Source organism: Sus scrofa, chromosome 12 (assembly GCF_000003025.6).
Source record: "Sus scrofa isolate TJ Tabasco breed Duroc chromosome 12, Sscrofa11.1, whole genome shotgun sequence".
Lineage (NCBI taxonomy): Eukaryota > Metazoa > Chordata > Mammalia > Artiodactyla > Suidae > Sus > Sus scrofa.
Window position 1 is genome coordinate 33,833,567 of NC_010454.4, and position 23,593 is coordinate 33,857,159.

General features: G+C 50.9%; 1 protein-coding gene and 2 long non-coding RNA genes across 16 annotated transcripts in view; all 3 read left to right on the top strand.

The window, feature by feature from the left end:
- Positions 1-23,593, top strand: part of MSI2 (RNA-binding protein Musashi homolog 2-like) — a 437,683-nt gene that overhangs the window by 296,404 nt on the left and 117,686 nt on the right.
- LOC110256168 lies at positions 511-2,817 on the top strand. The gene is made up of 2 exons (XR_002337446.1): positions 511-1,962; positions 2,234-2,817. It is a non-coding gene; the product is annotated as an uncharacterized LOC110256168 (long non-coding RNA).
- On the top strand, positions 5,948-15,349 carry LOC110256169. Its single transcript, XR_002337447.1, has 2 exons — positions 5,948-7,588; positions 8,363-15,349. It is a non-coding gene; the product is annotated as an uncharacterized LOC110256169 (long non-coding RNA).

Below are 23,593 nucleotides of genomic sequence, written 5' to 3' on the forward strand. Positions count from 1 at the left end.
TTGTTTCCAATGGACAATTGAATCATTCCTTGGCAGATGGGAAATCATCTAATTGCATGTTTTTATTTATTGTGAATTTTCAGGTAGGCTCCAGGAGAGATTAGTGAGCATATATTAAAAGTTAGAGTAAACGGTATCTTAATGACTGTTTTCAGGCGTTACCGCCCTTGGGTTTCATCACAGCTGACGGGGGTGCGGGGGTGGTGGCGGTGGCGATGGAAGGAGGCTGTTGTGCGTGTTTGAATTGGATGTGGTCCTTGGTTGGTTTCCAGAAAACGGACTAGGAGTTGCTGTCGTGGCTCAGCGGAAACAAATCTGACTGGCATCCATGAGGACGTGGGTTTGATCCCTGCTGGCCTTGTTCAATGGGTTAAGGATCCAGCATTGCCGTGAGCTGTGGTGTAGGTCGCAGATGCAGCTCGGATCTGACATTGCTGTGGCTTTGTCGTAGGCTAGCGGCTGCAGCTCTGATTCCACCCCTAGCCTGGGAACTTCCACATGCCTCGGGTGTGGTCCTAAAAAGACCAAAAAAAAAAAAAAAAAAAAAAAAAAAAAGACTGGAATCAAAGATGTTATAAAGGATCAAAGTAGGAAAGTAGTTACCTCCCTCTATTTTTATTTTAGCTGTTTGGTTCCTTTATGATGGGACTATAATTAAAATCCCCTGGCAAAATAAAGACTTGTGCCCTAGCCTGGTCAATTAGCAGTATTCACTTTTCCTGGGTAGTATAAGTGGCTGGTCACAAAGTGGTTTAAATCCTAAATGGTACCTCCTGAGTCCATCCCTTTTTCCTTCTTTTTTTTTTAAAAGGGTTCTTTAGCAAGATGTCGGGGGTTGGGGGGGCAATGGGCTGGTGAGGCACCGCAGGTAGCTTAGCAAATCTTGCCGCTGCCAGGGCGGCAGCAGCTGGGGTGGGAAGAGGGAGAGCAGCTGTGACTGGGTTATTAGTCATTCCATGAAGAAATTGATTTGATAAATAATAAAGCAGTGATATTAGCAACACATGCTTGCAGGTCAGATGACTCTGATGAAAGCCCCCAGTTAAGTGTGTGTAATGGTTTGACAATATATATGCCTTCTAAAAACATCCTATTTTAAAAAGGAAATTGGACTGTTCGTGCAATTCTTAGCGAATATGCCAAGATCATTACCAGAGGGAGCTTGGACATCTAAAGAATGATCTTTCTATTTCATTTGGCCTCTCCCCTCCCCCTTTCAGACGATGCTTAAACTTACTTTGTTTCCGTGTCCTTGCCTTTTCATTTCGTTAACTGTTTTGATTTGTAAAATGCTATGCCTCACAGTACACTCCTTTCTGATGATTTACTGTGCCGTTCTTATCTGTCCCCTTAAATCCTTGATAAGAGCATTTTAAAAATGAAATTGCTACCTGGCACTATTATAAAATCTTGGCTGGCAGCCAGGGGAAAAACAAGAGTTGGGGGGAGAAAAAGGAGACGAAGTTTAGAGAAAGGAAACATTTTTAAAGGAACCATGGGGTGCTTTTTTCCCCTGATTTCTGGAAGCTTTTTTTTTTTTTCTCCCTAACTAGAGCATTAATATAGCCTTGTCCGTGTCCCTCACTATTGCATGTGAGTCATGTGAAGACAGCAGTGAGAGGGTTCATTGGGCCAAGGGTCATCTGCCGTGAAGATGAAACTCAGGCATACCTGTGCTGTGGATTGAAACTGGATAGATGGATGGATGAATGGATGGCATTTAAGCACCTCTATATTTATACCCCGCAACGCATGCTTTTCCTAACTCCTACATCCCTCTTCTGTTCCCTACACTACTCTGCTTAAATAAGACAAGTCGAAGCAGGATCTCCTCCAATTGCAGAGCTGCTGTAGCTGACTTGCCTCGTGTAAGATGGGACCGTGTGATAAAAATTCTGTGTTGGTGTGGCTGCCTTGCGTGTCTGGAGATCTCCATTTAGCCACGGAAGGCATCAGTGATGGGTGAGGCGGGGCCCGGGGTGGGGGGTATCAGCAAAGAGAGCTGTCGAAGCAGCAGGTCTTTTAAATTCTAGTATAGTGATTTAGTGACTTCTTGTCTTTAATTCCTCTGCGGGGAGAAGATAGCTATTCTGTCCCCATAATGGAGCTTGTTAACCTGCCTCTTTACTGACTGCTGCTCTGATGACGATGATTGGAGAACTTAGGTTAGATTAACAGGTTTCCCAAGTGCCTGGCAGAGAGGGGGGTGTGCAATGGTGATGATCTTTTGTAGAAATCACAGTGCCCACCGGCTTACCTGGCTTGGACATTATTCTCAGTCTTCCGAGTGTCACGTGTGAGGACCTGCCAGTCACCGCCTAGATTTTTGGAGCAGGGAGGATATGGCCACAGAGGGGATGCATTATCATCGGCCCATCAGGGCCCCTGCGGTCCAGGTGCAGCTGCCGAGCACCGAGCACCTAGGCCACAGTTGGTGGGAGGCCCCTGTGTGTAGCCGGCGACGCTGGAACCATTATGCCCCGTCGATTGCACCCCTCGTGAAAATATAATCCGCCACCAAAATGACTGCTTTTGGAAACTGTCTTGTCGCTTTTGAGTCGAGACCCGAGACAACCAGACAAGGTTGGGTGGTAACGAATAAAGAAACATTACTTTCTGAACACAATCTTCTGTTACCAGTCACTTTTCAACAGGCATTCAATCAAAATGCTAATAGCGGCAGCAACCAGGGAACGCGGTTATTGTAATACTAATTGATTGGTTGGAGGGTGGGTTTTGATAAGTGCGGCTGAAGATTTTGGAAATATGATTCTCTTTAATTACAGCGACACTAATAAAAACGAACAAGTGATTTAATGATGATTTCCTGGGTAATGGCTTAAAGATTTAGAGTTTAAAATGAGATATGGGGGGAGGGGCGTGCATCAGAAAAATAGAGCCCTGGTGGGTGGCCTTGCCTTTATCAAACTCAGGCTTAGAGAGTCAGATTCAGGGTCCCCTTGGAAGGCTGTGTGGAACCTGCAGAGACAGGAGCGGTGCTCGCCAAGGATGGTGAGGCGGTGGGTAGATTCCAGCTTGAATTTATTGGTATTTGGGGGGCTGAGGTGCACTGATCCAGCCATGTTTACTGTGGGTTTCCCCAGGTTGGCCAGGGGTAGAGTGACAGCCCCCCCCCAAACTGTACAACAGAAGCCTGTCCGTGTTTGAGACTCTTGGGCTTCATGCTCTGGTCCTGTGACCGCCACGGGCTGGGCATCCTCTGAGGTCCAGGAACTGCGGTTCTAGTTCTAGCGGTACGGCAGGGAACAAGGCAGGCCAAATGCCTGCTCTTCTGAGCTCCCCTTCTTGGGGAGAAGGAACCTGGATCATGTAATTTTCAGGGGCTGCCAAGGGCTCGAAGAAGATAAACTGGATGCTGTTGGTGATGGGGCCTGGGGTCTGTTGAGGTAGGTGGGTGGCAGTGGCCTCACCAAGGAGTGGCATTTTCACTGGGAGGCAGAGAACTGGGGGAAAGGCAAGGAAAAAACAGCAAGTGCAGAGGCCCTGATGTGGGAACCCGTGGGGCCTGATTGATGGACAGGGAGAGGCCAGCGGCAGAGAGGGAGAGTGGTCGAGGTGGGGCCGGATTGCAGAAGGTTTGTGAGCTGGCCAAGGCGTACGGGAGCCATTGGAAGGAGGTGAGACGGGACAGAGACGTGTGATCTACTCTTGGGAGATCCACTGGCTCCTGAACCGAGGAAAGGTGACAGGGCTGCACTTCTGGAGGCAGGAGGGCCAGTTGGGGTTCCTTGCAGAAGTGCGATGAGAGCGGATGGCGTCTTGGGCTGGGGCTGCGGTGGGGGTGGGGAGAGGAGGGGCCGTGAGATCCAGATGAGACCCAAGATGGTTCTGATGGTTGGTGGTGGGGAAGGAGAAATTAGGGCCGACCACAGGTTCTTGGGTTGAGCAGCTGAGGGTGTGGTGGTGCTTTTCAATAACAGGGGGTCTTCTTGGGTGGAGGGACCATCGTTCAGGAAGAAAGTCAACAGTTCTGCTGGAAATTCCCGTTAGAATCCACGTGGTGATTGACTAGAGGGATGTACCAAAAGTGCACCAAAGAAGAGGTCTCTGAAGAATTAAAATAATCCAGCCAATCGGTTTTTGGTTTTTTGTTTTGTGTGTGTTTTTTTTTTTTTTTTTTTTTTTTTTTTTTTTGCATAAACCTCACTAAGGAAGGGATGAGCTCAGGGGAACCCTGAGTAGATGTTGTCAGGGCAGCAAAAGATGGAGTGATTGGTCCCTCGACGCTCCCGTTTTCCTAGCATTAAAAGGCCACCTGTGCTTCTCTGTTGGTAAGTCAGCCAGGGAGTCTCAGGAAAGATGCTGCATTTAAGAATCAAGCATCCTTGCATCTGCTGCAGCAGGGACCAGAGACCTGGTGAATGCTTTTTGCTACCAGCATCGTTCTCCAGAGTATGTGCCAGGGTCTGGGTTCACTGTGACTGTCGTAGGAAGACAGAGGCCCTAAGCCCTGACCCCTCCCTGCCTCCAGCTCCCGCTGGATCTTAGATTTCACACACGTAGCCCCTAAAAAGGGGGTCACCCTTTGTGTGCCTAACCAGGCGCATCAAAGGTGGGGCTCCCTGGGGTGGGTGCCACTCTGACAAATTAATTGGTTATAAAAAAAAAAATCAGATTCGCCTTACTGGGGTGGGAGTGGGGCCTAATTGGGGCGGAGAGGCAGTGCTAGCCTTCCTTTCAATTTGTCAAGCTTTCTTTCAAAAGATCTGCCAAAGAAGAAAGGGTAATTAATAGGCTTGAAGTCATTTCCGATGTGTCAGGATTTCTGCCTTGCTTCCAAGTGATAATGTTCGCCGGCTCCAGGCCTCTGGGGAGCCTTCCATCTTATTAACTTGTCTGGGAGAAACAGGGAGTGGGGACAGCTCAGGCCAGTGGGTGACAAGAAATAAAGATTTGTGGTATGGCGCGCTGTAAACAGGAGAGCCAAAGAAGGTTGGCGTGGGCGGGGGGCAGGGAGAGTGACTGTCCCTAAATTTCACTTCCACACCTTCACCTGGAGGGGTCCTCCCGGGTCACACAGCATGTTTTGTGGTTGTGTTTTCTCCTTACTCTTCTTCTCCTTATTCCCTAAATTAAAAAAAAAAAAAAACAAAAAAAAACACCTCCCACCAAAACTGCAATATAGTTTCTCCTCCCTCCAGCCCTGGAAGCTGCCTGCCCACGCCTCGACCCCAGGCTTCTGACTGTCCCAGAGGCCATTGTTCAAAAGCACGTATGAAGCACCTGGTCGTGCATGGTGTCATCTAAGATGTGGCCTGTTATGCGGGTCACTGTTCTGGGAAACTAGGTTCTCCTCCCTTTTGCAATGGGTGAGTTTAGTTGCACAGTGCACGGCGTGAGCTTCCATCCAGTGAAGAAAGTCCCGGTTGAGTGTTTGGAGAAGGAATTCTAGTATCCCGTCACTTTTGAGAGTCTTCACCACCACGGCCCTCGTGTTGTGATCACTCTTTGCTGCCTTTTCACCCCACCTTCGCCCCATCCTCAGCTGTAACACCCACGCGCCTGTAAGAATTAGGGGCTGGAGTTCCCATCGTGGCGCAGTGGTTAACGAATCCGACTAGGAACTATGAGGTTGCAGGTTTGATCCCTGGCTTGCTCAGTGGGTTAAGGATCTGGCGTTGCCGTAAGCTGTGGTGTAGGTCGCAGACGCAGCTCGGATCCTTCATTGCTGTGGCTGTGGTGTAGGCCGGTGGCTACAGCTCCGATTGGACCCCTAGCCTGGGAACCTCCATATGCCGCAGGAGCGGCCCAAGAAATGGCAAAAAGACAAAAAAAAAAAAAAAAAGAATAGGGGCTGAGTGGATCATATATATATATATATATATATGATATTTATAAATATATATATTTTATATATGTTAAAAATATATATATATATTTTTTTGTCTTTTGTCCTTTTAGGGCCGTACCTGAGGCATATGGAGTTCCCAGGTTAGGGGTCTAATCAGAGCTACAGCTGCAGGCCTACGCCACAGTAAGGCCAGATCCGAGCCGTGTTTTTGACCTACACCCCTCGCGGCAACACCGGATCCTATTTTTTAATTGGATAAATGGGTGGTAAATGGGTGGGTGATGACACAGTCATTATTAGGCACTGCTGAGGCTTCTTCATGTATCTCGAATATTTTATTTACCACCTAGCCACTCCATTTGCCTGATGTGGGATGGATACTCAGAGAGGTTAAGTAACATGACCAAGGTCACACAGTCAGTGTGAGGTGGAGAATGGGATTTGTTTGATGGCAGGCTCCTGTATTTGTGTTCAGGAGCTGGGCATCTGTAGTCAAAGACATTTTAGCTGTTGCATAAGGATCGGCTGAGTGGAGAAAGGAGTTAGGCTTGGAGACTGTCCGTTCGTGGGTCAATTGAGACCTGGGAATAGAGGCAGGTTGATGCTGGCACAGGAGCAGCAGCAGCAACTTTACTAGCTGAGGTCACCCCTGAGCGAGAAGGAGGCTGGCCTGCCTCCTCCCGCTGACCCAGCCTCAAACTTGTCTTTTGTGAGTCAATTAGGAGAAATCTGAACAGGATGGAAAATAAACGCCGCAGGAAATTTGCAGGGGAAGGGTTTGCAGACTTGTCTTTAGACCTGGATTTGATAAGTGGCTGGCGGCTAGAAGCCGTAGCTGGCAAGGCCTCTGGGGAGGGAGGGCATCAGGGCAAACTTCATAACAAGCACAGTCTCCTTGATATGCACCTATTTTAAGTCTTTTACTCTTTTTCTTCTCATTTGTTGCAAAAGTGCTTAAGAAGGAAAAGTTAGTATAGGAACCGGAGGTAAATAATGCCGGCTTCAGCTGTATGCAAGCTGTTCCTCACACACTGTGCTTTTCATTGTTTAAAATAGCAAAGGTTTGGGTTTTTTTGGGTCAGAGGAAAAGAACATGATGTCTCTTTCCCACCCTTTTCTTCTCTAATTTTTTTTTTCTTCCTCTGTCTTTGTCCTTTTTCTCTTCCAAAAGGAAGGTGGGGAACAGAATTGAAAGTTAAGCAGAAATCCAAATTCTTCCTCTGTCCTTTTGTCTTACTTTCCTTCTCTTGTTTTCACCTCTCTCTCTCTCTGCGATATATTTGAAGCCCAGCCGGAAAATTTTGGAAATTTCGGCCGCAGGAAGAGGGAGACTCGGGAGCTCTTTCCCTTTTCCTAGGAAGGCTTGGAGCGGAGTGAGGGAGTTTGCACATCCAAGGTCTGCACACACGCATCCCTCTGTCTCTCACCTGATTAAATTCACACCGCAGACGTCTTTCCCCCCCTTGACCTCCTCTCACCGAATTTTTCTATTAAATCAAAGACTAAACATTGATGGGGAAGGGGGGGGAATGCTCTTGGAAGATATAATTAAAATGTGTTTATTATACTGATTAAAGAGAAGGGTTATTTGTCTCATGAATGACCTTTTCCGGTGATTTTTTTTTTTTTTTTTTTTTTTTTTTTGGAAAGCATTCTTGGTTGGTTTATTCAGAGTGATTTAAAACTCACATAATGGCTCACTTCTGTAATGCCACCAGGGTTTTTGCAAACCATGAACTGAGAAGAAACAAGATCCTCCTCTTTGGGTGCCTGGAGGTAAGCCATTGGGGGGGGGGGCTCGAAGGGAGCAGCCTCTCAGACTGGATCCAGCCTCCTCCTTTTAGGCTGAACCCGTGTCTATACGTACAAGGGCTGTCTGCTCCCGTCCGGGCTGCATCCCGAGTTCTTCCTTCCAGTTTGTCTGCCATTGAGAGACAAGCCGTCCTCTGACTCCTGGGCTGGAGAAGCCAATTGGCCACGACCCAGTGTGAGCTTCACTGCTTCCTGCACGGAGGGCAAGGGCCTGCTGGTGCAGCAGATCCCAGGGGCAGGGGTCGCGGGGGAGATCGGAGGCTGGAAAAGGCGGATTGGCTGCAGCTCTGCACGAGGTGGCATGGGATCGGAAACCAGTGTGTGGCCAAGGGTGGAAGTCGGATGCGTGAAGCAGGCTGGTTGCTGTCTGTCCCTCCCCATATGCACCCATGTGCACGGGACCCTCCCCTCCCCCACCATCATGACCCACCTCCCTTCCCCCACCCACTGCTGAAAGCTTAGCTTTCAGAGCAGGGGTGAAGGTTAATAAGACAACCCAGTTGGCTCTTTGGTAGAGAAGCTTCTGACTGGACTGGAAAGGCTTTAAAGGGATCACAGACATGAGGGCTGGAATCAGTGACGTCCTCTGCGGGGGGCCGAGGGTTGGCTGGGAGGTGGTTTTACACACTTGACTGGTCCTCTAAGCAGCAGGTGGGTCCCTCCAAGCCTCATCCCGCCCCAGCCTCCCCTCACCATGTGGCTGCAGTGATGCCCACACTCAGATCCTTCTGCTTCCAGATGGACCGACTCCTTCACTCCATTTGCACAGAGGGGCTTTATGGAGGGTGCCCAGGACCCAGGACCCAGGCCATGTGACCTTCAGCAGGTCTTCCCCCCTGTGCTGCCCCGAGACCGGGGTGCTGTCCTCCTCACTTCCTCTGTGGTTTATTGCTGATACCAGAATAACCTGCATAACCCATGGAGGAGTCGCAGCAGTTTAATTAAAGTTCAGAGTCATGTTCACGGGTCTGTAATTCCTCACTCCCTTCCTGAGAGGGTCCTGGGAAGCCCAGCTTGGCTGTCTGCCTGCTTTGTGTCTCTGAGCAGGGAGGCTGGCCAGCACCCCCACCTGGCCCCCCAACTCGACCCCCTCTGCTGCAAAAGACCCTGGATCTTGGCCCCTGGGGTGCTCTGAGCCGAAGCCTGAAGGAATCAGGCCAGATGCTAGAGGTGTCACCAGTCTGATCCTACCTCCATCTCTGGAGGTCTTGACTGATCGGCTTCACTGAGCCTTGCGGGTCTGCTTTAAGCCGTGTGGCCCAGTGACGACTCTCTGGGTTAGAGACAGTCTTGTGTCTTTCCTCAGGTCCATAGAGAACCTTAGGGCTCCCCGTTTTTCTATAGCCAGGAGCAGATACAAGCCTTCAGATCCTCCAGCTCTGAGCTTTGCCATGGTTGACCCTCGTTCTTGTCTAGAGAGCGCATCTTTTACAGCTTGGATTCGTGTTTTTCCTGCCCAGTGCTGTGCGTGCTTGAGCATTGAAAGACACCTCAAGTACGTGTAGAAAACATGGGGATGATGTCAGGTGTAAATAACTCGATCATCACGGGACCGCTGGACCACTCAGCCTTCGTGGAGTCGAGGAAGCAAACTCTCCCATTTTTGGTGCTGACGCAGCTTGGGGCTGGGGAGTCCTCTCTTTGGAGAGGCTGATCCTGGTCTTTGAAAGAAATCTATCCCACCAAAAAAACAGAAAAGAAAAAGGATCCCAATGGCTTCTTATTTTTGTCTTAATTCTGAGCTTCCTTAGGCATAATGGGAGATTCCTGGTAGATTCAAAAAAGGCATCAGAAGTTCCAGGTTGAAATGGTGACCTTTCATGTGCCCCCGCCTTCTCCCCCCCCCCCGCCAGCACCCTCCCCCAAGACCAAGTTCTTAATGGCTCTGTTCTCAGTTAAGGAGCCCTGATGGGCACAGAACACTGGACGGGGGCGGTAGAAGATGTCTGGGCACGGCCAGCTCAAAATTAGCCATTTGCAAGCCGTTCGCGAAGCCAAAAATGAATGTTGGTATCATCTTTCACTTGTGCGGTTTTTCAAAACTCAGCCACAGGTCTTCCTGGAGCCCTAGCTGGGGTTTGATTTTCTAGGCTGAGATGAAGATGAAAAAGACATGTGTTTGGTAGGAGGGGGATTGAGACATTGACCTGCTTTTAAATGATATGAAGAAACTCTTTCTCCTCCCTCCCCTTCCCCACTTCGGCGCTGGTGCTGACTTTGAAAACCCTTCCTAGGGAGGCTGAGAGGTGGGGTGCTTTCTCGAGCTGCTTTCTGCGGTTGGTTTTTTTTTTTTTTTTTTTTTTTTTTTTTTTAATACGTCTGGAAATCTATCTCAGCTCAGAATCATCTGTTGGTTCTCATCACGGAGGGACAGAGAGGAGGGTGCCTGGTTGGCTTGGCCGGTGGGCCTTTGTGGCCGTCCCTCCTTCTGGCCGAGAGATAACAGGGTGTTTGAACGTCGGTGTTTATCGCAAGAGAGCAGCGCGGTCAGAGAGGCGCAGAGGAAAGAGCCGGCGGCCCTTCTCTGATGGATGCGGAGCAAACTTTTCTTGTGAAGCACAGGCAGCCCACAAGTTTGTCTTTTTCAAGAGAGGAAGAAACTTAAAGTGAAGCTCCAGAGAGATAAGTTTTTTTCGGTCCGGTGCTTCATGGAGGCTTAACGATTCTAGTAGGGCCCTGAAAATGGCAGAGACCTCAATTTCCCCCCTAACAGGCTCCCTAACTAGAGAGGTTTGCAAAGCTTAAGGGGATTAATGCTCTTTAAACCTCTGCACTGCTTCCTGCTCCTCATGGGATCCGGGTGCTAATAAAGATGTACCAGCTTGGAAAGGCTGGTAAATACTGCTTTGTTGCCACGGCAACAGGCGAAACAAGAAGGACGCTGAGTATTGCTAACAAGAGTCCTTATGATCAAGAGTTTAAGGAGGTTAAAAAAAAAAAAAGGTTCTTAAAAATGCAGAGAGTCTTGGCGAGGTAATTAGACTTGGTGCTCTCAAAGTAAATTTATAGTTTTACGGAGCATTACTGGAGTGCCTTGTTGCTTGCAATGTCACCCTCCATCAAGTGCCGAAGCAGCATCGCTGCTAAGAGCCACCAGCATCTGCTGCCATTGCTCTGGTGAGGCTGGACCAGCCTGAGACGCCTTCCTGGTTTCTCCCTCTCAGTTAGGCGTCACCACGTGTGTTCCCTCACTCGGAAAGCGTTAAAAAGCTCTGTTTCCTGCCTCCTTGGTGTTGAAGGATATGAGCGAACATTCTCCACCTGCCTTCTGTCTGGGATGTGCCCATGGTTAGCAGTGATGAGAGGTGAAAAGGAACTGGAGCAGAAATACTCCCTGAGCCCGGGTGCTGGGCTGTGCGTTTTCCTTGCTTTGTCTCGCTGCACCTGCTGACCCCGTGCAGCCTAGCTGTTATTGTGCCAGTTTTTCATTATTTATTTATTTATTTATTTATTTATTTATTTATTTATTTATCTTTGTGCCTTTTTTAAGGCCGCTCCCTCAGCATATGGAGGTTCCCAGGCTAGGGGTCTAATCAGAGCTGTAACTGCCAAGCCTATGCCAGAGCCATAGCAATGCGGGATCCAAGCCACGTCTGCAACCTACACCACAGCTCACAGCAACGCCGGATCCTTAACCCACTGAGCAAGGCCAGGGATCAAACCCGAAACCTCATGGTTCCTAGTCGGATTCATTAACCACTGAGCCACCATGGGAACTCCTGTGCCAGTTTTTCAGATAAAGAGACAGAGGGGTTAAGGAACTCGTCCCTAGGGACAGAGCCAGCCAGGGGGCAGATCCCAGGAGTGGCTGTCAAGCCTGGGCTTTCAGCCCCTGGACGGTATCTTTGCAGCCCTCCTTGCAGCCATCCCTGCCCGCTGCTGAGAACCTCATTCCTGGGTCCTGAGCAGCTCCTGCAGCCCCTGCTGGCATCTTCTGCCTGACCCCCTGAGACTTCCCAGGGAATCCAGGGCTTGCTCTCCTGCTCCTTCCCTCCGGGTATTTGTACACTGTGTCGAACTCCTTGCAGAGGCTTAGGCTTCTCGTGTGTGTCTTAGGTGAGAAGTACGGCTGGCTGGGGAGGCAGGTGGCTTGCTTGAGATGGCCAGGCGGCCGCACTGACCCTCTCCTGGGTAACGGTGCCTGGCTGTTCAAGCCAAGCACGAGGCTTTGTCCTGGACTCCGCCTCCTGCACATCTGGCCAGTCTCTACATACCCACCTCTGCATCCGCCATCCCCTGTGTCTGCCATCACGCCCTGCTGTCTGCCTCTGTCCCCTGTCTCCCTGGTATCTGCAGTGACTCTCAGGGGACTCCTGCCTCCAGGCCCACGCCGATCTGGATCCATTCAGAGGGATCTTTCTGAACTGTGATTCTGATGGTGCCAAGTCTGTGGCTTTCCAGCCGAGCACCTCAGTGTGGCCTCCAGGGTGCCAGTTGACCGAGCCTTGTCTGTCACTCCACTCCCTGTCAGCCTGGGCTGTCTGCTTAGTATGTCCCCTGCAGTTTCTCAATCACCAGGGGCTCCCTCAGTTTGTGGACACATTAATCCCTACCCACCTTTCCTTTGACAAATTCCAGGGCCCTGCAGGACTCAGCCAGACCCACACCAGTCTTCTCCCCACTCTGCATCGTCTGCTCACACGGCCCCCCTGCCTCCACCCCCACCCCGGGAACTATGAGTAGGAGACCGGGTTCTGATCCTCTTGGGGTCCCTAGTACCTGGGATGTAATTGGTACTTGGTACGTGTTTATTAACTGGAGGGGTGAGAGAGTCTTTCCTCACCAGGTTGCCATGGCAACAGACTCCACCGCCATTGGAAGTCAAGGGACTCAGGACCTTGGACATCCCAAGGTCCCACAACTACCCTGCCTGAGCTCCGCTTAGAGTCCCACACCCCCTGCTGTGACTATTAAACCCAGGTCTCCGTGGAGCCTGAAGACCAGCCTGAGACGCTTTGCATCCTTGGTCCTAATGGGAACACGTGATCTGAGTTTCGTTGCTTGTAAAATTCTTTTAGGCTGATAAAGTCAGGACTGGATTGGAATTGAACGTGGGACGTTGTCCAGTCTCCGTCGAGAACGCGATGGCAAACATTTGCCATTTATCTCCCCCTTCCCCCTTCTTCCCCACAGTATCAGTTTTCTGATTGAATTTGGGAAGCAATGGCAATTGATTAAGTTGCAGTGGAGCTTGCCCTAAAAGGAAATGATTGATAATCCGTTTAGGTCTGAGTTGCTTGCTTTTCCCCTCCTGATTTCCTTGGCCACTTTTTCAATTACCAACTGTATTTAGCCTGCTTTGCTCGCCGTAGCTCATTTCCCCTTCCTCCAGAAGCTACAGGGAAGCTGCCATGTAATATTGAAGCAGTGGCATCTCATTATTGCCCTGGGACAGCAGTTAGAAATGCAAAAATAGATCTTCCTTGAGGGGGCAGACGAGGGCTGTGGGGCTGTGAAGCAGAACAGGCTGGTCGCAACACATCAGCCTCTGGGTACTGGAAGGGAGGGCATGGCTTCCTGGAACAGCACGGCGTCCTGGCCCACGTGGCCCTCTGGGGGCAAAGGTCATATGATGGATCTCCCAAGGGACAGGTTGGCTCACTTCCGGGAGGAAAACTCCTCTAGGATGTGACTCCCCATGAGTGATGGTTCCTGCCTTTATCTTCCGAGCTTCATATCTTTATTGTGTTTTACCACCTACAAGGTTCTTCCACCTGTCCAGTTTCAATAGCTTGAGATCCTCCCCCACGGCACTGCTATAACACAGCTTCTATGTCAGTCCTCCAGATGGATGTCTGGTGCCTACCCCCGAGTTGGTGTTCACAACGTTCATTGCCAAGGCCACCTTCTAGGGTGGGTATGTGGGGTGTGTGATTGGACCCATGTCACAGGAGAGACTTGTCCACCGTGTCTGGAGTATAGACCCCACCGTGGGGATGGCGAGGGTCCCTCATAGATAAAATAGCATCCCTTGTCCCTGCCTGAGGAGCACCCACATTGATAAGCAAGGCAAAGGAATAGCAAGTGGTCCCTCCCATCCTGCTCACTAAGGTGAGGGGCAGGCTGCTGGGCCCCTGGGGGACTTCCTGGCTGTGCATGTTCCGGGGCTGGAGTGGGGGCTTCGGGCCAGTGAGGGTGGGGAGCTTGTGCTCTCAGCTGGAGGCACCCTCCGGAAAGGGAGGAAGTTGGTACCCTATGTATCTTTCCCACTTTACTCTGAACTGAGTCATGTTGCCTCTACCCAGAATGTCCCCGAAAAAATCAGGGAGTCCCTCAGGAGCTGGAGGCTTCTCCTAAGACATCCTGGTGGTATCCTGGGCCTCTGCCCTCCAGCCCAATCTCTGTTTCCCTCCCGCCCCTGACTCCGATGCTCAACGTGTTTGGAATGAGTTCAGTAATGCCAGCACCTCCCAGCTCACTTCTGCGTCACAACTAAGTCCCTGTGGATCCTGTAAGGTCTGGTTTACCAAAGGGGGGCCTTGCCCAGAGGGTATGAGACTGAGGACAGGCTCCACGGCATGTGGCTGGTCCCCTGCAGCCCTGGGCAGGGGTGTTCACTCTGCGCCCACCCTTCTGGCAGCAGGTCCCCTATTGGGGATGGGGAACAGGGGAGATCCACAGTGTCTCAGGCATGCAGAGTCCCTGATTCCCTGATGAGAGAGAAGCAGCCCCAATTTTGGTCAGAGTTAATGGGCTGAAACAGCAGAGCAATATTCCTCTTTTCCTGGAATATTTCTTCTAAACGTTCAGGTCCATAACCAGCGCAGCTAAGTCAGCGGATTGTCAGCGTTCCAGAAAGTGCCGTCTCCCTCGGTGCTGAACTGCCCCCGGAACTGCAATCGCCTTAGCCCTCCCACACCGCACACCCGTTTGGTGTTCAGGACATGTTATTTTAAGGAGCGTGAGGGGAGAGGCGTTTCTCCTAATAACCCCCCTCCCGTTCTCCCAGAGGGCTCAGGGATGGAGCTTGCCTGCTGGCTGGCTTGGGGCGCTGACAAAATATTTAAGTAAAGGCTCTGGGGAAAAGGACATACTTAGATTATGAAGGAAAACTCCCCACAGTGATGGCCTTGGCATATTAGGCGCCTCTATAATTTCACCTCTTCAGCGCCTGTTTCCAGTTACCACACAGCCATCCGAGGGAAGACAGTGCACTAAAAACGGCCCCACAACAATCTTTTTGTAAAGACAGTCAACGATCGAAGCTATTAATTGTGTTTCTGACCAAGAGCAACGATGGTGGGGTTCCCCCTTGGGCTGTGCTTTTGGGCCCTGGTCCTGGAGTGAGAGGGTGGGGGTGGGGGTGTCTGCCCCCCCCCCACTGCAGAGGACTTTGGTTTCTAGGAGACCCCAGCATCCAGGTGAGACTCAGCCTATCAAGCTCAAGTGGAGGCAAGGCCCTCACTGGCTGGAGCTGCTTCCTCGCCCTGCTTTTTGAGACTCGTCTTTCCTGGTGGCACAACAACAAAGCCACCACTCTAAGTCACTTGCCCCATCCCCAGACCAGCCCTTCTGCCAATTCTAAACCACTAGACCAGTTCCCAGTGTGACTCAGCAGCTGAAGAACCCAACTCGTATCCCTGAGGATGTAGGTTCGATCCCCAGCCTTGCTCAATGGGTTAAGGCTGTGAGCTGTGGTGTAGGTTGCAGACGAGGCTCGGATCCCAAGTTGCTGTGGCTGTGCAGCTCTTATTCAGCCCCTAGCCTGGGAACTTCCATATGCCCTAAAAAGCGAAAAGAAGAAAGAAAGAAAAGAAACCACTAGCTCTGGCTGAGAGCAAAGGCAGCTCATTGGATTCCTCCCTCTCTGTGGAGGTCCGACCCACATCAAGAATGCAGAGGCTCTTAGAGCAAATAATTCTATTTTTAGTTTACTGAGGAATCTCCATCCTGTTTTCCACAGTGGTTGCACCAACTTACAATCCCACCAACAGTGTAATAGGGTTCCCTTTTCTCCAGGCCCTCTCCAGCACTTATTGTGTGTAGACTTTTTGATGATGCCATTCTGGCTGGTGTAATGTGGTTTTGATTTGCATCTCTCTAATAATGAGTGATGTTGAACACCTTTTCATGTGTTTTTGGCCATCCGTATGTATTCTTTGGAGAATTGTCTGTTTAGATCTTCTGCCCATTTTTTGATGGCGGTGTTTGTTTTTTTGTATTGAGCAGGAGAAGGTGTTTATAAATTTTGGAGATTAATCCCTTGACAGTCGCTTCATCTGCAACTATTTTCTCCCATTCCGTGGGTTGTCTTTTCGTTTTGTTTAGGGTTCCTTTGCTGTGCGGAAACTTTTAGGTTTAATTTAGTGCCATTTGGTTTATTTTTGTTTTTACCGTCATTACTCTAGGAGGTGGATCTGAGAAGATATTGCTGTGGTTTATGTCAGAGAGTGTTTGGCCTATGTTTTCCTCTAAGAGTTTCATAGTTCTGGTCTTATAATTAGTCTTTCATCCATTTTGAGCTTATTTTGCTGTATGGTGTTAGGGAGTGTTCTCATTTCATTCTTTTCCATGTGGCAGTCCAGTTTTCCCAGCACCGCTTATTGAAGGGACTGTCTTTTCTCCATTGTATAGTCTTGCCTCCTTAGTCATAGATTAGTTGACTGTAGGTGCATGGGTTTAATTCTGGGCTTTCTATCCTGTCCCACTGATCTATATTTCTGTCTTTGGGCCAGTACCATACAGTTTTGATGACAGTAACTTTGTAGTATAGTCTGAAGTCAGGGAGCCTGATTCCTCCAGCTCCATTTTTCTTTCTCAGGGTGGCTTTGGCTATTCTGGGTCTTTTATGCTTCCAAACAAACTTTAAAATATTTTGTTCTAGTTCTGTGAAAAATGTCCTTGGTAATTTGACAGGCATTGCATTGAATCTGTAGATTGCCTTGGGTGGTATAGTCATTTTGACAATCTTGATTCTTCTAATCCAAGAGCATGATATGTCTTTCCATCTGTTTGTGTCATCTTTGATTTCTGTCATCAGTGTCTTATAGTTTTCAGAGTACAGGTGTTTTGTCTCTTTAGGTAGGTTTATTCCTAAGTATTTTTTTCTTTTTGATGCGATGGTAAATGGGATAATTTCCCTAATTTCTCTCTCCAATCTTTCATTGTTAGTATATAGAAGTGCCGTCGATTTCTGCGTATTAATTTTGTATCCTGGGACTTTGCCAAATCATTGATGAGCTCCAACAGTTTTCTGGTAGCATCTTTAGGATTTTCAAGGTATAGTATCATGTCATCTGCAAAGAGTGATAGTTTTACTTCTTCCTTTCCAATTTGGATTCCTTTTATTTCTTTTCTTCTCTGATTGCCATGGCTAGGACTTCCCAATACTTGAAGAGTAGTGGCGAGAGCAGACATCCTTGACTTTCCTGATCTCAGCAGGAATTCTTTCAGCTTTTCACCATTGAGAATGATGTTAGCTCTGGGTTTGTCATATATGGCCTTTATTTTGTTGAGGTAGGCTCCCTCTATGCCCACTTTCTGAAGGGTTTTTATCAGAAATGCGTATTGGATTTTGTCAAAGGCTTTTTCTGCATCTATTGAGAGGATGATGTGGTTTATATTCTTCGGTTTGTTAATGTGGTGTATCACACTGATTGATTTGTGGGTATTGAAGAGAAAAAAAAAAGAACGCAGAGGCTCTTGGGTGGTTTTTATTCACATCAGCCTATATCAGTCCCACAGAAGGAACATTACCTAGTGTCCAAAATAGGTGTGTACATTAAGAGAACTTCAAAACGGGATGTTACCTGCTCCACTGACCTTGGAGGGAGCATTTGGGCTAAAAGACACCCACATGAGGACAGCATGTACAGAGTTAAGGCTAAGGAAATGAGAAGGGTGGTGGGGGAAAAAAAAGGGCAAGCCCCTTTTCCCTCCTCTCCTGTCCCACCTGCACCTCCCTGGCTGACAAGGTGGTTTCCCCCACTTCATCTGATCCACATCAGCGGCAGACGGTCTGTAGCAAGGCCAGCTTCCCCAGCTGCGGATTGGCTGGAGGCTGATGACGTGTGCGTGGAGGTGGGCGGTTTGGCTGGGGATTGGTTGGAGGCTGATGACGTGTGTGTGGAGGTGGGCGGTCTGGCTGGGGATTGATTGGAGGCTGATGACGTGTGTGCGGAGGTGGGCGGTCTGGCTCTTGCCACCCAGGGCTTGCCTCAGGCCTGTGCACAGCCACGTGGCCCCTCGTGGTAAATATATCAATCCTAAGGGCCACGGACTAGGCAGATGGAGACTAAAGGGACCGTTTGAGCCCACCTCACTCATGACAGCTTACAGCCCAAAGACGCCTGTCCTGCTTCAGCTTCTCAGACACACCCCTCCCGCCTCTGCTTGGTGCCAGCCCGTGTCTGCCCAAGGGCCAGGGCAGCTGGGCGTCTGGAGGGCGTATGGCTGCCGTGGTCCAGGGGTCACCGCCCCAGGCTGGCCTGCGTCCCTGCAGAGGCGTCACAGAACAGGAGTAGGGTCTCCAAACTGGGCAGGGTCCTCGTCTCGGCGACTCCTTAGCCACGATCCATCCCGATCAGTCTATCCGAGGGAAGGCGAGAAGGGGTTGTAAAACCAGCTCTGCAAAGGGCCAGGCGGGTTTTCTGAGGGCTCCCAGCCATCTGGTTTTCTGCACTGAACATACCATGTTAACGGGCTTTAAAGTAGAAACACGTGTGACCCTGGAAAACTAGCGATGGGGCAACGGAGGAGATGATTTCAGATGGCTGTTTGGTATCTCCCGGTACAGTAGCAAACGTGAAAAGCTATTACAGTACATGGAAGCAGTTCATTGCGTAACATCTTCATCACTTGCCTTGCCAGCTGGCTTCTCGCAATAATCTCTGGGGGTGGAAATTTGCTCCTTTTAAATATTTGGGGATGGCGGTAGAGAGAGAGAATTCTCGTGTCCTAAGCTCTCTGCTGAAAGTCCAGGGGCCGAGGGGAGGGCAGTGTCCTGTACCCTCCACAGAGCCCCGGAGGGGTCGGGGGAGGACTCGTACTAGACTCCATGGGGATTTACGGGGATTTGCACAGTCTGTTTCGTGGACAGCATCCAAACCTCTTCCCTCTGTACTGCTTCCTCCCACCCCTTCCAAACCATCGCGTTTGTGGAAAAAAGTGGTTGGGAAGCAAGGACTGTGAGATCAGACTGCCTGACTTTGGAAACCCCAGCTTTCAACCACGTGCCGGCCAGTGACCTTAGCCAAGTTACCTAACCTCTCTGAGTCTCAGACTCTCGCTCCGCAGAACGAGGTAGTGGTAACTCCAGCCTCCTAGGGTTTTGAGGGCTTCGTTCGGACAATGTCTGTATCGTTCCTAGCAGGAGCGCCGTAGAGGAGGTGGTTGTCAGTGGTTACAAGTGTGCTCTTGCATCTGGTTCTTCGTTATCTGATCTCGGCCAGAGGATGAGTTGTGGGGTTTTGTTTTCTGAGCACCTAGGAAGGAGACAGGCCAGTTTTTTACCCCACTTCCAGTGGGAGCAATGGTGTGGGCAGATGGAAAGCCCACCACTGCCCTCCTGCACCACACAGAGCTGCTGCCTTTCTGGGTGGGGACGTGACTTTCCGGGGACCACCTTGGGGACAACGCAATGGCAGGGAGTCAGTGCCTTGGCTCCCGATGAGAACGCTGCCCAGGCGATCTGTGCAGCTGTGGCATCAGGTGTGGCAGCTGCTGGCTCTTCCACTGTCTCTCCTTAGGCAATGAGGCGAGACCCCATGACCCAGGACCACTGCCCCAAGGTGGGGAGATGCCAGTGGGGCTGGGATGGGTGCTTCAGAGAGGGCTTTGCCCGGGCGGTGGGGGGAGCGTTTGATGTTCTTGCCCATCTACCTGGAGCACGGGCTGTCTGCGGCTCCTTCACCCAGGTCTCCATTCCCTGAAGGCTTTCAGCCCCGAGTGGCCCTGCGTAGCACACATGCCACATCTCTGCTCCTGCTCACCGGTCTCACTGTTGTCCATCCCAGCATATCCAAGTCTGTGCAGCTGCTTCTGGGAAATCCCGCATGAACTGAGTTTGAACCAGTGGTTCACAGCCTCTCCCGCCCCCACCTCTTCCTGGCCTTTCATCCAAGCTGCAAACAAACAGTGCTGTGAACCTTTGCCCAGTGGCTGCTTTGTGCTTCTTGGGCCCCTCCCTGGGGAGGAGGCGGGCCAGCTGCAGAGTGGGGGGACAGAAGGGTGGGAAATCTACAGCCTGGCACTTAGAACATGGTCCTGTCACCAAGAGCAGCCTTCCTTCCTTGATCCTCAAAGGCAGTGACCTGTCACCCAGAGAGGGGTCGCCTGCATGTTTACTCAGAATTTTAGAGGCCTGGAAGGTGCCCTCCTAACACCAGCTGATGGCCGTACCGTCGTTTTATAGATGAGGCCACTGACGGCCAAAGAGGATTGGTTTGTTCATGATGTGAGTTTGTAGCTTTGGGGTCCAAGAAGCCTGGATTCACATTCTCTTTCTTTCCACTTAACTAATCGGTGTGTAAGTGGCTTAACTCTCTGAGTCTCAGTTTCCTCCGCTGTAAAAGGGGCATAAGAATACTTCTTCGGATGGTGATTACTACAGAGTCGATGAAAAAGCATCTAAAAACACCTGATAGGAGTTCCCGTTCTGGTGCTGTGGGTTAAGAATCCAACTGCAGCAGCTCGGGTCACTGCAGAGGTGCAGGTTCGATTCCCAGCCCAAGGCAGTGGGATCCAGCATTGCCACCCTGGTGACATCAGTTGCAGCTGCTGCTGGGATTCAGTCCCTGGCCCAGGGAACTTCCATATGTCATGAGTGCAGCCATAAAAAAATTAAATGATCAATAAATAAATAACACCTGGTATATAGGAGTTTCAGCAGGTGACAGCGGTTGTTCCCCTTTCTGTCCATCCATCCATCCATCCATCCGTCCAGTAAACAGTGATTGAGCCCTGCTGTCTGCCACGTGCTGTGTTCATGTGGATCTTGTCCTCGGAACTTAGGTGGTTGAGTGACATCTCTGAGGTCACACCCTACAGACTCATGGATTTTGGTTTTCACGAGTCCTTTGCACACGGAAGGAACATTCTACAGGGGGCGGAAGGCACCCTTTGCTGATCCCAAGCCAGTCCACCATGGGCGCTGGCCCGGGGACGCCACACGTCCTCCCTAGCTTTGCCTTGGCCCAGAACCAGGTGCATGGAAGCACAGAGCTGGTGCCAGAGCCCTTCCTTGGCTCTGTGCTGTCACAACAGACGCAGTGACGCCAGCGTCCCCATAGAATGCACCCAGTGCTGCAAAGGTTGGTCAGCTTTCTGGAGGGCAGAAGAGCGTTGTCTTTTATTTGTTAATTGATTTCTTCATTTTGGCCACACCCATGTCCTGGCAGAAGTTCCTGGGCCATGAATCAAACCTGAGCCAACAGTAGGTACAGCAGTGAATCCTTAACTGCTAGGCCACCTGGGACCTCCAAGAGCCATCTTTTAAATATATTGTACTGGGGGGAAAAATACGCCTGGTCTTATTTCACGAACATAAAGAAATGCCATCACTTCAGATGCTAACAGGCAAACTGATAGCTCACAGATCAGATCCTTGGGGCCTGCGCTAATAGGTAATAAGCCTGCTGTGTGGACTGCAGGCCTTAGGGGCTATCCTCTGCAGTGAGTTAATCGTTCCTCCCGCTGGTTCCCGTGGAAAGTTCTGTTCCCTTCCAGCCCTACCCTTGCGAACCATTTACACAGATGCTAGCAGGTCAGGCTTCCCACAGCCCCATGACACAGGAATCTTGGCCAGGTAGAAAGACTAAGAAAGGTTAGGCCACTCCTCCGAGGCCCCTGGCTGGGCAGAACGTGGTGAAGTGAGCTCGGGGCGCCCAAAGCCCCTGCACCACCCCACTTTCAATAGTGTGACCTGGAATGATATTCAACCCGTGTCCGGTGGTCTCCGGTCCTTCCTTGTGCAGACCGTGGTCTTCCAGAAGTTGCATCTCAATAGCCCCAGTCAACGGGAGACACACACACAGGCCTCAGGGTACCGAGGGCCCTGTCCCTGAAGTGGAGGGTTTGCATTTTCCTTTCGCTCCCCCTCCTCCGGGCCCCGGCCCCCAGGCCTGCCACCTTCCCCAAGGTTGCTGTGGGGAAGGGGTTTGCAAAGGTGACCTTGTCTGCCCTGGGCACCTGCTCCGCTGGACAGCCCACCTGAGCCACGGCAGCCCGGGCATCTCCCCCAACGCGTGTCACGTTGCCCAGGCTTAGCCTGCTGAAAAGGACGTGCTTTGTGGCCAGGCCCCTGTGGGTATTTCTCACTGGACAACCAGGACCTTGTGCCTGAGACACAAAGGCTCCAGGTCCCTGGCTGTCCATCCTCTCCCACCTGAGAGAGGGACTTGTCTGTGCATCTCTTGCTGGCACAAGGTCGAGAGCACAGGGTTTGAGCACAGAGCAATCCAGAATTGCCCAGGAGCTAATATACGTGCGGGCCTTGGCAGGAGCGGCCGGAAAGTCCACCTATGCAGACATCACGGGACCCCCTACAATCCTGTCATTGGTTGGCACAGCTGTGGCTTGCATTTGTGTCCCCCATGCCCTCAGGAGACCCCTATGATTCTGTCATTGGTTGGCACTGATGTAGCTTGCATTCTTGTCCCCCCCCCCCCCCCCGTGCCCTCAGGTGCCTTTCCTTTGTCTGTGGAATTTCTGGGTATGCGGGTTCTTCCACTGCTTGGGAGATGTTTCTGGGCTTAAATAGGTCCAAGCGTGGTAGCCTGGAAAACCTCCAGCAGGCCCAGGAGTTTGTGGTGGTGATGCTGCCGGAGGCCAGAGGTGAGAGACCCTCTGAGGCTGGGCATCTTCAGCTGCCTTGCAGGCATCTGAAAGTCTGGTTGCACCCTGAGTCCTGGGAGGGGATTCTGGAAACACACTACCCAGCAGCCCCTGCCCTCATGAGTGCTGGTAGCCTGTGCCTCACAAGGCGAATAGCAATATAAAGTGTGGTTCTCCCCTCAGAAGGAGACATCTGATGAAGGGCGTGGATTATTGCTGCATTGCGTGCATTTCGTTTGCTCATTCACACAACCTTCTATTCATTCTGCACATTCCTCCTGGCACCAGTCATAACACTGTGAGGGGTTAGTTACTGTAGTTCTCGTGTGCGGCTTGTTCCAGCGCCTTCATCAATAGCAGTTGACGGAGCACCGTAGATGCTGTCCCGAAGGTCTTACGCTGCCTTCCTGAACCCTCGAGGGGCTCCTCTTTGAAAAGATGTGAAAGCAACGCTCCCGGGTGGTTCCATGCAAAGACCACACAGGTGCTCTCAAGGGGGTCCGACCCGAGACTTCTCTGCATCTTAGGATTTTTTTAGTAGGATCCACAGTGCCCGGTGCCGTGCCTGGAGAGCATTTTCAGAGCAGAAAAATGTTTCTGATGGGTTTACCATTTTCTGTAGGATAAGGGCTCTTTCAGCCTGAGCGTTCGAGCTTTCTCGGGGTTCCGCCGTTTTCCCAGCCTCACCTCCTACCCATCTCTGGCTCTTGAGCCCGGACGTCCTGTCCGCGGTTTCCTGCAGCCCTTCCTGACCCTGTACCTGCCCTTCTCCCCACCCAGGATGCACTCCTCGGCCCTTGAGTGCCTGGAAGCCCTCCAACATCCGTGTAGAGCCACCCTTCCTTCTGTCCCACCTCCATCACAGCCTCGCGTTTTGTGTTGGGTTGCCTGCCTGTGCCCCCCTGCTAAGGGCAAGGATGGCTCCAAAGAGAGGGAGCTGATCTGTGTTGCTCCCCAGGGCGAGCACTGTGCCTGGCACAAAGGGCAGCTCAACAGACCATCTCTGATAAAAAGGATTAGTTTGAGCAGCTTTGTGGAACAGGTAGTACTGTGCCCGCCTAGACTTCCACAGAGAATGTAGTTTTTGGATTTTAGGGCAGCACCTGCAGCATATGGAAGTTCCCAGGCTAGGGGTCGAATCGGAGCTGCAGCTGCCAGCCTACACCATGGCCACAGCGACACAGGATCCGAGCCTTG